Genomic DNA, 17,677 nt, shown 5'->3' with positions numbered 1-17,677 from the left:
GCAAACGAACCCATGTTTCACGAAAACACAAAACATATCGGTACTCAATTTCACTTTGTTAGAGAGAAGGCTCAGTCGAAAGAATTTTTTATTGAATATTGTAATACTTGTGATATTGCAGTAGATATTTTCACCAAGCCCCTTGGGAGGATTAAATTTGAAATGTTTAGGCAGATTTTAGGAGTACAGGTGAACCCTTTCTCTATTAAGGGGGAGAGTTGAAAATAGTGGAGAATATTGTATTATTGGAGAGAGTTTGTTTCTTAGTTGTAAGAGTGTCCTAGATTAGGATTAGTTCCTATTTTCTAGGGGTCAGTTCTAATCTCCAAAAATTGATGTAAACTTATATATTTATGATTTTATGATTAATTGAAGAGGGCATTCTCTTCTTGGGCAGTCTTAGATCCCATTTTTAACAACTGTAGTTTCAGATCCGATTTTTAACAACTAAACATTTTACTTTAGTGAATGGTACATGGTTATCTATTTTGTCTCTGTTTGTTAATTTTGCATAATGGGTTTAATATAAATTAATTTGGTCTTTATCAATGTTAAACATATTAGCTCTACATTATCACACAACATTTTATGTTAATGAATGGCATGTGGATATGTATTATGATCTTGTTTACTAATTACGACTTTAGGAATTTCGCTTTGAGAAGAAATCCCCTCCAATGTGCAGTGATGAGCCTTTAGATTACTTTGTTAGACAATTAGAGTAATATTATCCAAGTTTCCACAATATGCCTTAAGCTTTCCCATTGCAACATGTGGTGCAATTGCTAGTTTTAACAAATATAAATAATAAAATATTGTGAGTGTTGAAAAATACAATACGGATAATGGCTATGATACCAAGCATGAGCAACCAGAAAACACAAATAAAATATCAACCAAGATTGTAGAGAACACAACTCATTTGTTCAGAAATTCGATTCTCAACGACGTGGTCGTTGCAGCTGCTGGATCTACTCACACTCAGAGTCACTGGCAGCAGATCGACGTCGCAAATATTCCACTTGAAACTCGTAAGCAACTGGTTCAGATAATCGTCGGAGTAACCGACCAAGATAATGAACACTTCCAGCAAAAGTTTCGTCAAAGACTCATGCCCATGTCTTTGATGAGTTTTGTCATTTTGATCGTAGATTTTGGGACTAGAATATTTTGCAATCTGATTTATGGAAGAGAATTTAAACGGCTAATTTTTTTTTTTTTAAGATTTTAAAATATTTCAAAATCAATTTAATTAATGTTTTTTCTAAATTTAATTAATTTCAACAATTTCTTCTGGTAATTTATTAAATATATTATAACTCTAGTTCTCTTTTTAGAAACTTAAGTATATGAGATATTTTTTTTTAAACACTATCTTGTACATATTATTACATGAATCTTCTTGAAAACATAGTATATTGCAGTAGTAGTTTATACTAAGCTGAACGATCTAATGGTATTGAGCAGGGTTGGTATTATATTACCAGAGATTGAGTTCCGCTTCGAGGAGTTGAATATTTCTTCCCGTGTCTATGTTGGAGTAAGGCCTTGCCAACATTAATTAACTGGACATTGAATATGGTGGAGGTATTGTTCCCAGTTCCATGGTTACCAAACCTGAACTTCGAATTTTATCATCAAAAGTAATTTGTAGTTAAAATATGTAAAAAGAAATAAATTATTTTAAAGTTAAAGATAGTTTATTGGCGGGATTGTTTTTTTTATCTGGCTCTTGTATTCAACTTTTTTTCTGTGAAGTCTCATACTAAAAGCTCTGGGCTTCTGGCTTTTAGACAAACTCCTAACAGAATAGATTATCCCAAGAGCTAGCTGCCATAATATCTGCATAACTTTCACTGCTGTCTTTAAAGGCTTACATTCTACAATGAAATGTTTTTCTGTTTCCACTTTGTTGATGAAAATTAGTCATTAGTTGAGCAATAAGAATCTTGACTCTCCAAGAAATATTGACTCCTATGTACCATTTTTGTTGATGATTATAAGTGAGATTAAACTCTTCAATATAGTATTTTTTTCTTCTAGCTGATATTTCTGTAACTTATTATAACTATATGATGGATTTGTTTATATCTAGTGGAGTTTTTTATTGGAAAAATAATTTTTAATAAAACCATCATATTATTTAAAAAAAAAATCTATTTTTGATTTTATATATAGATTCATCTATTTTATATATAGATTGATCAATATTCTAATATAAAAACCTTAAACACTTTAATTATAAAAAAAACATAACTTAATCTTCTAATTCCAACCATGGCTATGATTATTTTTATATTGTATTTGGATTATCTCAAACTTTACAATGTGTTAGTAAAAAAAAACATTTACTAACAAAATATATAATAAATCAAATTAATAAATAAGTTGAAGTGTTTATTTTTCTTTAAATTCTGTGAAATAGTTTTTTTCGATAATCCTGTTGTAAATTTTCTGGGAAAAGGGGTTCAACATTTTTTAAGATAATAATTTTCATGCTTCAATAAAATATTTATTAATTTAATATTTTTTTATTTAACATTTAAATTTGATAAGATGGTGTACGCAGGATGCTTTGGAAACCTTTCGGTTGAGGAAGACTAAAAGGAAAACACTGAAAATTCTTTGAAATGCGAGTGGTTTGATTAAGCCTCGCAGGTAGGTGAAAAGGGATTTTGAGAGATTTTGATGTAAATTGATTGTAGCTATTGAAGGGCTTCGCTCATTCTGTGGGGTACAACATTGTGAAGGATGACTCTTCTTCTTGGACCTCCTGCGTCGGGAAAGACCACACTACTCAGGTCACTTGCTGGAAGGTTTGACAAAACACTCGAAGTAAGGATCTTATATTTTCCCTTTTTCTTCTAAGTTTGTTAATATGATTGTTGGTGAATTGTTTTGTTTCGTTAAATTTATTTTTAAATATATAAATTTTCGATATTTAATATATATAATTTTGTTTTGAAACAAGAATGATGAGTATGGTTTATATCAAGTTTTGTGCCATGTCGTCGCAAGAATTCATGTCAACTACATTGCAGAGTGATTGCCCATAATAGAGCTTTCAAATCCAGTTTTATTATAGTAAAAATTCAAACTATACGACAACATTCTTAATTTTCTAGTACTATATATACAACAAAATTGATGGAGAAGATAAATGCATTGAAGGTCAAACATCTATATTGGTGAATCAGTGGGAGAAGCTAGCCAATTCATGGCTATGTCGCTGCAAGGTTTAATTGGCAGATTGTCCACCTTGGCAACTTGCAAGTGGAGATCCACCACAATGTTTTGGAGGGGGCTTCCACTTCATCCTCGAGTTGTGAAATCTTTGTCCGCTGACTTTATTTGGAGTCCAAGCTGGAATTATCACTGAGGATTTCTTGATGAAGTAAAACTTGGAGGTCATAGACATCAACTCTCAATTCTGCAAGTTCTTTGCTACATTGTTCACATGTGGGAGCCATAGCTCCCATACCTTTAAGGTTAGAGAGAGTACTTGCGGAGGCACTAATCTTGCCAAGGTTCTGAGCCACTCTCTTGGAGCACTAGTGACGACGGCCCTCGAAACTCCATAATTGAGCTCACAAACCAATTGTAGCTGGAAAGGAAAGACTACTGAGAGACGACGAGCTCACAAGCGTTCGGGCTCTAGAAATATTCGTTGGAGGAGATGACATAGCAAAAATCGAATATGACAACTATTAAATGGCAGAACAAAGGACTTAGAGAAGAATAGGGAGGATCACCTTTCCCTGAACAAAATTTTCACCCTCAAAATTACACGGACCCTTGAATAGAGACAACTGAGAGGAGCCGAGCAACCCAACTCCATAGGAAAGTTGGCATGCCACCATAAGCTAACTGAGGGACCAAAGCTGTACATTTCCTCGAACACTAATTTATGCCCATTCAATTCCATGATGCTTGTGCGAAGATATGAAATTGCAAATGCTTTGGCCAGATCCCAAGGTTTCACCATCATTAACATGTAGCCTCAGATGACTTCTAACTTCGAGGAATTGATAAGAGAGTGAATTCCCTATCTAATCCTTGACATGGGAATTAAATGCAACACCATGGGTAACGGATACCAAAGTGTTTCAGCCAAAATCCACATGATTCTATCCTTAGCCACCTTAATGATATTAACGACACAAACATCTTCCTGTGTACAACACCGATCTGTTTCCATGTTCCATCTGCTACTAAGGTACAAACACATTAAGGAAATAATGAGAAGGAGAGGGTGAGGTAGGAAGGGGGAGAGGAGGGTGAAAAGAATAGGGGAGAGGGAGGGGGAAGGAGGAAAGAGGGGGCATGTAAGTGAGGGGACTAGGGATAGCTCGAAGAGGGATCATGAGGAGGGGGTGACAAGGGAAGAGGGATCATGAGGAGGGGGTGGCAGGGGTAGAATTGAGCAAGGAACAAATGCACTTTTATAAAGATAGGAAAACTAACAAACCCTAATATTTTCAATAACATCATGGAATATTTTAAGACCCTAATCCTCATTGACATATTTTATTCAAGATAGGAAAACTAACGAACCCTAATATTTTCAATAACATAATGGAATATTTTAAGACCCTATGCCTCATTGACATATTTTGTTCCTTCTAGTAAAAGTAAATCCCTATTGGGCATTGAGTCTACTTGAGTGTTAAAGAGATTTGAAAACATGGAAGTACGGAGAGTTGGAGATAATTGTGAGGAGGCTCTTAAGACGCTAGGTGTAAGGCCTTCGAGTTGCGGGTGCGACAGGCGCCGGATGAGGTCGTGCACGAGGGCGCATGGGTAGGCACGCGGGCGCACGCACGAATGCACATTGCGACGGAGCGCGGTGGAAAGGTGCGACAATATGCGACGATAAAAGCGACGATATGGAAAACACTTAATTCGACTAAGTGTTGAGCGTGAGCTTTATATGTGATGGTTAAAAGGATGTAAAGTCGACTTGTTAAGGGAGCTTATGGGCGTGCGTGAAGACTTTTGGGGGTCGGCCTAAGGGTTGCACACCCCTTTGAAATCAATGCATGGATGGTATAAGTAAAGGGAGCTCCAAGATCATTTGGAGACAAGCCATTCGACTTGGCATTTGCTCTTAACATCTACGCAAGGGAAAAGTGCGCAGTTAGGTTGAGACATGCGCATAGCTCATGCGCATTGACTTGGAGAGTGCGCAGGTGAAGTCTTGGTTGATGGTTGGAAGAGTGTGCCATGTGTTGGTCGATGAGTATGCGGTTTTGTGCAGAACTTAAGGTGGAGTTCTAGGTGACTCGGGTGAGCACCCTCCTACCATGTAAGTTTGGCACAAGTATTGTAAAGGCTGTTCTATGCCTTGGTTGTAAAATATTCTATGTATAGACTTGGATTTTTGCCAAGTATACTTGATGATTGTATTATTGAAGAAATACTGATTATAATATATTGTTGGGCAGACTTGTTGGGGAGTTGCCCTCCCCTTTATACTTGTTTGCAATTGTTGTTGTTCTTGATTAATTGCATGATGATAATGAATGAGTATGGGCTTCATTAAGTATAAAGGATAATTGCATTTTACTTGGTTGCGAAAAACAAACTAAGTAAGGACAAGTGAATTAGGCGTAGTCCACGAAGGTGAGTATTGGTGAAAAGAAAGTGTTCGGTGGTGCCGCACCTCGCTATAAGCGGTTGGAAGACTACCGCAGGTGCAGGGGTGTGACAGGTGGTATCAGAGCAAGGTTTTCTCGTGTTCAGGTTGATGATGAAGTGCTGATCCCACTGCACTATCGTGATAGGTGGTATCGGAGCAGCTGATTCAGGGTATTGAAGGTGTAAGATGCTACAGACCTTCACCGAAGTGAAGGTGGTATCCGAGCTCGGTCTAGAGCTGGTGAGCAAGGTTTGCTCGTGAAGATTGAAGCTTGTGAACAGGTTCAGGTGTTGAAGCATTGAAGCCGGTGTACACTTGATAGGTGAGAACAAGACTTCGGTTTGAAGCTGTTGAGCAGGGTTGCTCGTGATAGGTACTTGCAGGTGAAGGAAACCGTTTCACACAAGTGGAACAAGGGTTGGTTCTAATTGCAAGTGACTTGGTGAAGCTGTTGAATGGTCGAAACTAGATTGCAAAGAAGAAAGAAGCTATTAGAGATGGCAGTCGAATCTCAGGCTGGGTCTAGTCACGTTATGAAGGATACTACTATTGGGTTCATTGAAAAGGTGTTGGAAAAGATGGAGGATATGGAGACTTCTTGGGATAAGAAGATGGACTTTTTTGCTAAAGAACAAGAGGCAAACTTGAAGACAAGGGAAGAGCTCGATGAACTCCGAACACAACATGATGAACTCCGAACACAGTATGAGTACACTGATCTTATGTGTACACAACTTGAAGTAAGGGTCAAGGAGGTTGAAGAAGCAAGGGATCGGGGTCTTGCAGAGATCGTGAACTTGAAGAAAACTCTTGACGAAGCCAAGGACGAGATAGCGGTGTTGAAGAAGGTTGTGAGGCATAACTCAGGTGAAGGAGTACCTCATGTGAAGGTCAAGGAACCGGAATCTTATGATGGCACAAGGAATGTGAAGACTCTTGGCAACTTTCTATGGGACATGGAGCAATACTTAGAACGATTGGGTCTATCTGATGATGAGACAAAGGTCAAGGTATCTGCTCAGTTCTCAACAAAGGATGCTAAGATGTGGTGGCGAAGGAGGTTGGATCAGATTGCCAATGGTAGTGTTGATGACATCACTTCGTGGGATGACATGAAGAAGGCTTTGCAGACTCATTTCAGTCCTTAGGATGAAACATGGGAAGCAAGGACGAAGATTAAGTACATAAAGCAGACCGGGAGCCTACAAGCATATCAGCGGGAGTTTGCAAGTGCAGCTCTGGAACTTCCTGACATGGCGGAGAGGGACAAGGTGTTCAACTTCATTATTGGGTTGAAGCCTTGGGCACGCAATGAAGTGAAGAGGCAGAAGATTAGGACACTTGAAGAAGCTTTTGTTGCTGTTGACAGGTTGGTGGAACATTATGATGAGACTTCTGATGAGAAAAAGAAGTTCGACAAGCCGAAAGAAAAGAAGAAGGATGATGCTTCGAAATCGGATGATGGGTCGAAGACGAAGAAACCTTTCAAGTGTTGGATATGTGCAGGACCACACATGGTGAAGAATTGTCCTTCTAAACCAAAGGTGGCTGCTATTGCACAATCTGATGCGAAAAATGAAGGTGCTTCTGTGGGGATGATGCAGATACTTGGTGCTTCTGCTACTACGGAGGTGGTCTCTAGGAGGGATCCTGAGAGGAACAGATTGGAGTATGTTCAGATGAAGGTTGGAGGTGTTGATATACTCACTATGGTTGATAGTGGGGCTTCTCACAACTTCACGGGCGAAGATACTGCGAGAAGAATTGGGCTGAAGTTTGTACCGGCAAAGGCACAAATGAAGACAATGAATTCTCCTCCTATTGAGATTCTTGGTATAGCTGAGAGGGTGGACACTAAACTTGGTGAATGGATCGGAAAGGTGGACTTCACTATAGTGCGGATTGATGACTATGAAGCTGTATTGGGGATGGAATTCATGAAACAATTTGAGGCTATGGTTGTTCCACATTTGAAGAAGCTCTACATTTATGATGGAAGGGAAGATGTACCCATCGGTTTTCCAACCATTGGTGTGACAAGGCCTGATTGTAAATTGGGAGTGATGCAAATGGAGGATAAGGAAAAGGTGAATAAGCGATTGTCTACTATTGAGGCAAAGCTTACCGAGTAGTCATTGGTCATTAGATCACTTTCAGATAGCATCTTAGATTTGACAAGAAGGCTAGAGTTGGTGGAGGATGATGATGATGAAGATGAGGTATATGTGAGGCCGGATGTCCAGAAGGGAGACCGGGAAGCTTATCTAAAAGGATGGAGGTTGAGGATCCTGATAGATGGATAGAGTTGATTAGTGAGGGAGAGCCTTCAGGCTCTACTCCCTCTACATCTTCTTAGATGGATGAAGAAGATGGGGCTCATTGTTAGGTGCTCATGGCAGTGAGTCCCTTAGACATATGGAGCAGGTATGATTGATGGTGCAGGGATGGCTTGGCATCAAGCATCATGACATGTTGCAGATGGATGGAGTCTCCATGGACCTGAGCATGGATTATGGTGATAGATTCTTGATGAGTCGAGGATGTGGCAGATGTTTGACGAACAGCTGATGATGGCATGAGGATGTTCACTCTCATGGATTGAGCGTGATGGTTGGATTAGCTACCAACTAGTTCAGACATGGGGTCGTGAAGTGTGCAGAGATATGTTGGCATTTTGTTGGAGTATCATGACAGAGTTTCACATGATCACACATGATGGGGTCGAACGAGATGTTGCAGTGAAGATTGTGGCAGAGGAGTCGATGATCATGGATCGAGATGATATCTGATGGGGAACATACCGTAGAGGTGCATACCTTGGTATGGGTATCTTGGTGGCAGTTAGTCACTAAGGTGAGACATGATGGAGATGGAGTTCTACACATGTTGCAGGGATGTTTGCCTTATGTGGAGGAGTCGACATCATGGATGATGATGATCTTGGTGGATGGCTACCGAGATGGTATGTTGTCGAGGACGACAACGATTTCAGGTGGAGGAGGATGTAAGGCCTTCGAGTTGCGGGTGCGACGGGCGCCGGATGAGGTCGTGCACGAGGGCGCACGGGTAGGCACGCGGGCGCGCTGGCGGGCGCACAAACGCACGACGGAGCGTGGTGGAAAGGTGCGACAATATGCGACGATAAAAGCGACGATATGGAAAACACTTAATTCGACTAAGTGTTGAGCGAGAGCTTTATATGCGATGGTTAAAAGGATGTAAAGCCGACTTGTTAAGGGAGCTTATGGGCGTGCGTGAAGACTTTTGGGGGTCGGCCTAAGGGCTGCACACCCCTTTGAAATCAACGCATGGATGGTATAAGTAAAGGGAGCTCCAAGCTCATTTGGAGACAAGCCATTCGACTTGGCATTTGCTCTTAACATCTACGCAAGGGAAAAGTGCGTAGTTAGGTTGAGACATGCGCATAACTCATGCGCATTGACTTGGAGAGTGCGCAGGTGAAGTCTTGGTTGATGGTTGGAAGAGTGTGTCGTGTGTTGGTCGATGAGTATGCGGTTTTGTGTAGAACTTAAGGTGGAGTTCTAGGTGACTCGGGTGAGCACCCTCCTACCGTGTAAGGTTGGCATAAGTATTGTAAACGCTGTTCTATGCCTTGGTTGTAAAATATTCTAAGTATAGACTTGGAGTTTTGCCAAGTATACTCGATGATTGTATTATTGAAGAAATACTGATTATAATATATTGTTGGGCAGACTTGTTCGGGAGTTTCCCCTCCCCTTTATACTTGTTTGCAATCATTGTTGTTCTTGATTAATTGCATGATGATAATGAATGAGTATGGGCTTCATTAAGTATAAAGGATAATTGCATTTTACTTGGTTACGAAAAACAAACTAAGTAAGGACAAGTGAATTAGGCGTAGTCCACGAAGGTGAGTATTGGTGAAAAGAAAGCGTTCGATGGTGCCGCACCTCGCTATAAGCGGTTGGAAGACTACTGCAGGTGTAGGGGCATGACACTAGGGGATCTGGTTGAGTGCATTATCTTTAAGAGAAGAGTTGGTTCCTAAGTATTTGATGACCAAGAAAGAGTCTCCTATGATAGTGAGGTATTTAACACCTTTTTCGAGGGCGAGGAGGAGGCCCATATATAGCCCATACATTTTTGCTTGGTTGTTTGTTTTATTACCAAGGCCCCAACTGTACTTAATTACTATTTTTCCTTTGGATTGCGAATAATCCCTCCCCCTCCTACCATCCCTTATTTAATTTATATAATTTAATAATAAATTTATTATTTTAATTTCTTTTACTAAATTCTAGATGAATATTATAAAACATTTAATATTTAATTTATTTATTTACATTGAGTACAACTTTACTTTTAAAACTTAATAAATAAAAATAAAAATCACAATAAATAAAATATTTATATCTATTTAAATATACTAGATTAATAGTCCAGGTCTTCGATAGACGGTGATCGAGTGCTCTATTAAGGACCTCCTTGATGCAATTCTCTACCCTGGTCGGGGGTGATATATTGGACATGATGAAGATGTAGTCCTCCCCAAACATAGAAAAACAAATACTAGACTAATAGTGTTCATTGGATGTACTTTAATTGGTGATATAAGTGATTTGAGTGTTGTGTGAACTGAGAAATCCAAGTCTCAATACTTGTAATAACTTTGGAAATTTACTTTGTGACTAGAAATTTACTTTATGACTCATTTATTTTAAAATTATGATTAAAAGTTTAGATGAATAAATGAATAGAAATACTAGATCTTTAAATTAAAAGAAAAAATCATTTTTTGGCATGTTAATCCTCTTAGAAATATGTTAAATGCTAATAATTGAGATTAACTCCTAATTGTCACTAAAACAGTTGAAATTAGTTATGCCCAAAGGAAGCATGAACAAAAAGGAATAAAATTCTCCTTTTGCAATGACTCTAAGGCAAAACAAGATATTTGACAGAGACACACCAATAACAAATTTCATGACATAATGGGAGCTAAAGGAAGTCACTTTGAAAAGATCACGAGTGGGAGACAAATATTTATTTTGAACCCAAAGGATTGGTAGGATGATGCTAAAGATTTGGGAGGAAATTTAACAAGGATTTTTGCAGAATTTTCCTCATAGATAGGAATTGAGCTCACGGTAACAAACAAAGAGTTGGTTCAAGTTTGGGAGAAATGTTAAAGCCTTTGGCCTATTCCCTAGAGGAATTTAGATAAGTACAAAAATGATTTGATTTATGATTAGTGGGAATTTTGATTAAGCATATTGTTTTAAGAAAAAACTTGATGATTACTATGAAAATTAATTGTAGAAATTTTGATTAAGCATATTGTTTTAGAAAAAGATTAGATTAGATGATTACTGATAATGGTTCTGAAATCATAGATTGTTAAATGAGAATTTTATTTTTGTTGATTAATGGACATAACTATATGGGTTTTAGAATATGCAATTGCTATTTGGGTATTTGTGTTCTCCTCACTGAAAGGAGCATGAGGTTACCCAAAAATTCCTTTTGCCATTTTTAAGAGTGGAAACAACTTAAATAAAATAAAAATAAAGACAACTTAAAATAACTGATCAGATAATTTCCCTAAACCAAAATAGTACCACGTGATAAATTTGGGTATTCATAGATTGGCATAAAATAGAATGCGGGGCTTACTCGTATTAAGAATGTGTGATTTAGAAATAATGTTCTGAATGAAATTTAAACTAAATAAGTACTTCATACATTAAAAAAACTATCAATTTAGCATTTATCACACTCAAGGAATCTATAAAGAAAAGTGAAACCTATAAGCGTGAACTGTATCTAGTTATAAACGAAATGCACTTTTTTATTAAGTGATGACAACTTAATCATAAATAGAATAGAACCTGGATATATATATTATATATATATATATATAAGCCAATTCCTTTGGCCACGCATATATTTTTATGGTACACTTCCGACAATAATATATAGTAATGAACTCTCATTAGGGTAGGGGAAATAAACCTTTGGAGGGAAGGGAAACCTTCACATAAAATCACAAGTACACGGCTCAATAATATATAATACATTGTTTTGAATAAATGAGCATCGCCAATATAACCTTTGTCAAGGAGAAGTATGTCTATGACCACTTGAGGGTTGTTTTTGTAAAGGCCAATCTTGTAAATTTAAATAAACCATAGGTAAGCTAGAGGGTGGGAAGGATCTAACCAGATTTAAAAGGGTAAAATTAGCACTTGCAACTTTGAAGCGAAATGAGAAACCAGGAAAGACATAATCACATTTTGTAGCATTTGTTCACCCAAATACCTATAGAAAAGCTTAGGACGTTCTACGAAACTCACTAAAAGGAAAAGAACTCTGCCATACGGGTTTCAAGCATTTTTTTTACCTACAGATGAGCGGGTAGGGACACCATTTTTCCTACAAGGGAAAATAGTATTTAGCACTTAACAATAACCCTCCTGAAGTAAGAAAAAATAAAAATCGAAAACCATTGCAAGAGAACAATGTTGGAATTAGGGTTTTGGAAATCTGACCCTAATGAAACTCATTAGCTAAATCTCTGGAAAGGCCGAAAGCACTTCTAAATCTCCTTGTGAAACTTTTGTGCTGTGGCTAAGAAACCCTCTGCGTAAGGCTAAACACCTGCAGGGATAACTGAGAACCAGTTAGCATATACAATAGAGAACGACATAAGAGCAAAGTTCAATCTCACAGCATTAGCAAAAGAGAACACACAAATTCTGGAAAAACTTAACCAGAGTCGAGCCTGTGCAACACCCTAATCAAAATTGTAACCATATTGAAATCGGGAGGCTTACTCAAGCAAAAGCCAATAAGAATCCGGTGGTAATTCCTTAAAAAAACAAGAGACAAAACACTGGGTTTTGAAAAGAAGTCGCAGAGCTCATTTCGCTGCAAGAGCAAAAACACAATGAATCTGTGATGGTTAGGCTTGCTAGGCTAGTTATGCTAACCGTCACTTAATCAATCTCTATCTGTCAATCAAGGTTTGATCTACACCATTCAGCAAGTAGGGTTCCATGCCGGCAGTGTGGACCGAAGTCACGATCCCAAGACGACATGATTCTCCCCTATGTGGCAACCAACGCAGATAGTGGGTGTAATTTAATGTTATGAAGTATATAACTATAACAACATCATTGATGAAAGCGAATTAATCGCAGAAAGCTCGTGACAAAGCGCGTGTATATATATATATATATATATATATATATATATATAGAGTATGTAGTGCTATCAAACTCGTGACTCTATACCATTCTAATATTGTAAATGATAAATATAGGTATGAAGGTCTAAGAGTATGGTCTACCATAGTGTATTTGAGATCATATATATATAGACTTGTATGCATATATGTGTCTGGTGAAAAGAATAAAAGAAACATATTTATATAGTTAAAATACAATCTTGGAAATTAATAATTGAAAAAAAAGAGAGTAATAAGTCTTGATGCATTAGGATTTCACTATAATTCCAAGTTAAACCAATATAGGAAGAATATGGAAAACGTGTATAAATCATTTTGTAAAAAATTCTGGATGAGATCGAATTAACAAATATTATTTGTATACAGTAAGACATATAAAATAAGTTAGCAATGATGGATTTAGAAATTGTGAGTAAGAACTATATGATAAGTTAGCAATGATGGATTTAGAAATTGTGAGTAAGAAATATATGATAAGCTAGCAACGTTGGATTTAGAAATGGTTAGTTTTTTACATGGTAAAAAAAAATGACTTGGAAAACAATGACTTACCTTTTGTTTTTTTATAAATTGGAAATATGTTAAGAAATATATGATAAATTAGCAATGATGGATTTAAAAATTGTGAATTTTTTATACGTTAAAAAATTCACTTCTAGAACAATGAGTTACTTTTTGTTTTTGTGTAAATTGGAAAATATGCTATAATAACGTTGAAGTAAGTTAGTTTACAAGGAGGAAAACATTAGAGATATTCTTTACAAAATTATTATTTATGTATATATATATATAGAAAAGATTAATAATAATAAAAAATGTCATTTTTTTTTTGTAAATTTGGTATGATTACATCTTCATTATGTCTAATTTCTCACCTCCATCACGGGAAAGCACAAGATTTGAACCACTGAGACTTAATTTCCACGGCCATTGGCAATTGAGCTACCCTAAACAAACAAAAAAATTTAAATACTTAAATATAATATTTTATAAAGATACTTATACAAATAGTTGTATTTATAAGAAATGGTTGTATTTTTAATTCAATTATTAATAATCGTTAAGTGGATAATAAATTTTTATTCTCTATTGCATATTTTATAATATTCATAGTAGTATACATAAATAAAAAATTGAGATATTTATCAAAAGTATTTGTGCCTTTTTTGCCTTTTAATTAAATTGATTAATTAAGAAAATATTATATGAATAAGTGTGATTTGAAGTGAACTACGTATTTTTGAGCATGTGATATTAATAAGCCATGCTACTGGCTCATGATATTTTAACAAAGTCTATTCGTAGATGAACAATCTCCATGATTAAATCAATGTAAATATTCATTCATGAATGTTGTTCTATATATATATATATATATATATATATATATATATATATATATATGCATATGCTTTCAACAATAACAACAACAATCATGTTATATGTGTGCTCTAGTTATAGTAAATATATAAATCAAAATTCCAAAGAAATTAAAGAAAAAAAGTCAAAGAAGAATAACATTTTGCTTGAGATTATTCATTTTACATTCACATTCAATTTAAGTTTCAAAATAATTATCACACTACTGACCCTTTTACCTTTTAAGTTAGTCAAACTATGGTAATCTTATAACACTTAATTTAATAATTTTTAACAAAAAAAGTAAAATACTAAAAAAAATTCAAGTAACAATTAAATTATTATGTAGAAATTTTTAAAAATAAATAAATTAAATAAAATTAAGAAAATTATATAAAATAAATTGTTAATAAACACTAATAGATATCAAAATGCACATATCACTTTAACAGAATTTAAAAAAAAGTATTTGCATCAAAATAAGCATCTTAAACTACTAAATTTAAAAGAAATCATAAAAATTAAATAAATAAATATAAAGCTTATTATTATTATTATTATTATTATAACCTTGAAGATTTATACCATTTTAACATGTACAATTTTAACATGTAATTTGTTATAATATTAAATTTCTTAATACTATATGTAAAAAAAAAAAAAAAACTCATTTTACAATCAAAATATCATATATATATATATATATATATATATATATATATATATATATATATATATATATATATTATTTTTATGTTGTGGTTCATGGACACCCTGGTCAACAGGTGGTGCTACGTCCACGGAAAAATCTCGGCTGATCAACACCAACTGAGCTAACCCTTGGGACTATCTATATATATATATATATATATATATATATATATATATTCCATTTTTTTAATTTATTTTTTTACTTTAATCTATTAATTATTAATAATTAAACTAAAATTTTATTCAATTCTCTACTTTAAAATAAAGCAAGTGATAGAGTCTGAATATTCAATTAGTTAAAATGATCACCTACATGTTCATGGGCATAGAGTTGATAATGACAAGTTGTTATGTTAAGGCACTCCGTGGTAAAAATGTTATCAGTTTGAAACCTTATGGGTAAAAATCCAACCATGTTAAGCATTGGTGTGACCCATGTGAATTGTGACCCCAAGAGATATCATTAATTTAGTTGATTGAAATTATATAGACATATGTATTATCATGAAACACAATCTCATCACTATAAAGAATGTTATTTGAAAAATGCTCATAACACTGAGGAATTAAATGATGTCAACATAAGACATTGGAAAAATTCCAAACAATAGATGTTTATTTCTTAAATGGTTCTATGCTAAAAGTCCAATTTGTTTGGATTTCAACATTTTGCCTTAGAATTTACAAAAGTGGAATATTAAAAACATTATTATTAATATTTTATTATTCTAGATTACATCATATTAATAATTAAGTATATTTAAGATCATTTGAAGTTTTTATTTAACTAAAAGTATTTAAATTTTATCTTTTTCTATTTAATATATCATTGTTTAACTTATCATTTTTGTAAAATAATTAAGAATATATATAAACGAAATATTAAATTTAAATCAATAATGTCATTATATTGATTTTAGTTAATCATTATTATATATAATTTTATTTTTATGAGTAACTTGTTATATTATATTGACAAATATATTTTATGAAACACGAAATTTTGATTAAATTATTTTATGTTGATTTTTTTGAAAACATTTAAATTTTGGTTATTTTAAAATTTGATTGTCTAACAAAATTATACATTTTTTTAAAAATAATTAAGATATGATAAGGTAAAACTTATTTATATATTTATTGTGTAATACTAATTTATGATTTATAAAAATAATGAATTTTAAATTATATATTATATATAAAATATTAAAAAAAATAATTAATAGTTAATGTATATTTATTTATTTCATTAACCTATCATTACGTAATCAAATAAGACATTATCTTGATTATGTGAAATCGAAACATTTACATGATATGTAATATTAATCCTTTAATCAAATAAGACATTATCTTGATTATGTGAAATCGAAACATTTACATGATATGTAATATTAATCCTTTATTTAGTCAAATAAGATATTATTTTGATCATTTCAAATCCAAACATTTACCTGAAATGTAATATTAAATATATATGATAATGTTATTGTGAATTATGTCTAAAACAATTAATTTTCATAATTTGTTAGCCTAATTCAAAATCAAAAAGGTATTTACTTACCGAATATACAAAAACCAGTTTGACGAGACCAACGATTACTACTTGGCAACAATAACGAAGGAAGCGGAGTATGCCTATGGTCTCGCTAAATAAAATATTGTAGAAAACAAGTGTCTGACGGCGCAGTGGGCATCATTTTAAATGCCAAAAATGAAGGAAAAAAAATGTAATATTTATGAGCGTTGTGGTTTAAGCTGCTCACCCGGGTTCCAATCTCTCGCGTGGCATGTGCTTAAGCGAAGCACCTAAAAGACAAGTTTTCCCGTACAGCAGGCTCTTTTCCCACAGAAATGGAGCCGGAGTATGTAATTCTTCTGATCTATCTTTGCATAAGAATTATTTTAAAGGAAAAAACTAATGTTATTTAACAAGCTCATAAATTGTCTTTAGCTATATGTCTAAACCCACTATAGGTCGGAATCTAGAGCTTTATTACGATAAATGTAAATCCACAATTTATATGAGTATCTATAGCTATAGGTCGGAATCTAGAGCTATATTACCATAACCGTAAATCGACAATTCATATGCATTACTCGGTTCATCCAATTCACTTTGACATAATAATCTATGGGAAGGCGCTAAAAACCATTACGGATGGGAACATAATATAAAGATTTAATACTAAAATTTAAAATTCTTTATTAATTATGTCTTATAGTGTTTTCTTTGAAAGCAACTCTTTTCTGGTCTTACTATGATATGTCTCATCTGATATTAGACTATTAAAATGTTTTCCACTATTGATAAAAAAAATATAGTTATAATTGAAACAATACAAATCTTCCCTCCTTGAAACTATATGAATAGAAAGAGGATGCTTGATGCCCCTCCTCGGAAACCCAGCTCTTTCCATGCAATTCTATTGAGAGAAGGTGTGAGATCCCGAATACTTGCAATTGTATCTTCTTCTGGGATCAATAAACCTTAGAAACCCTAGAATCTTCTTGGATCAAGAATAATCAAAACTTAATCTTCTTCTTGGATCAAGAACAGCCGAAACTTAATCTTCTTCTTGGACCAGTGAATCCTCGTAATTCGATTCAGAGAAGCTCTGAGACTCCATGCCACAAGATGACCATGGCTTGCATTGCAGAAAATCATTGTCTTCTCCCTCCTCTCAACGTTCGGTCCCATTTGCATTAATGTCTAGAATGTTTCCTGCTTGTCACTGCAA

This window comes from Pinus tabuliformis, chromosome J (genome assembly GCF_031772625.1).
Source record: "Pinus tabuliformis cultivar Carrire ecotype Pingquan chromosome J, CPIR1, whole genome shotgun sequence".
Classification (NCBI taxonomy): Eukaryota; Viridiplantae; Streptophyta; class Pinopsida; order Pinales; family Pinaceae; genus Pinus; species Pinus tabuliformis.
Note: the sequence above shows the minus strand (reverse complement) of the source record.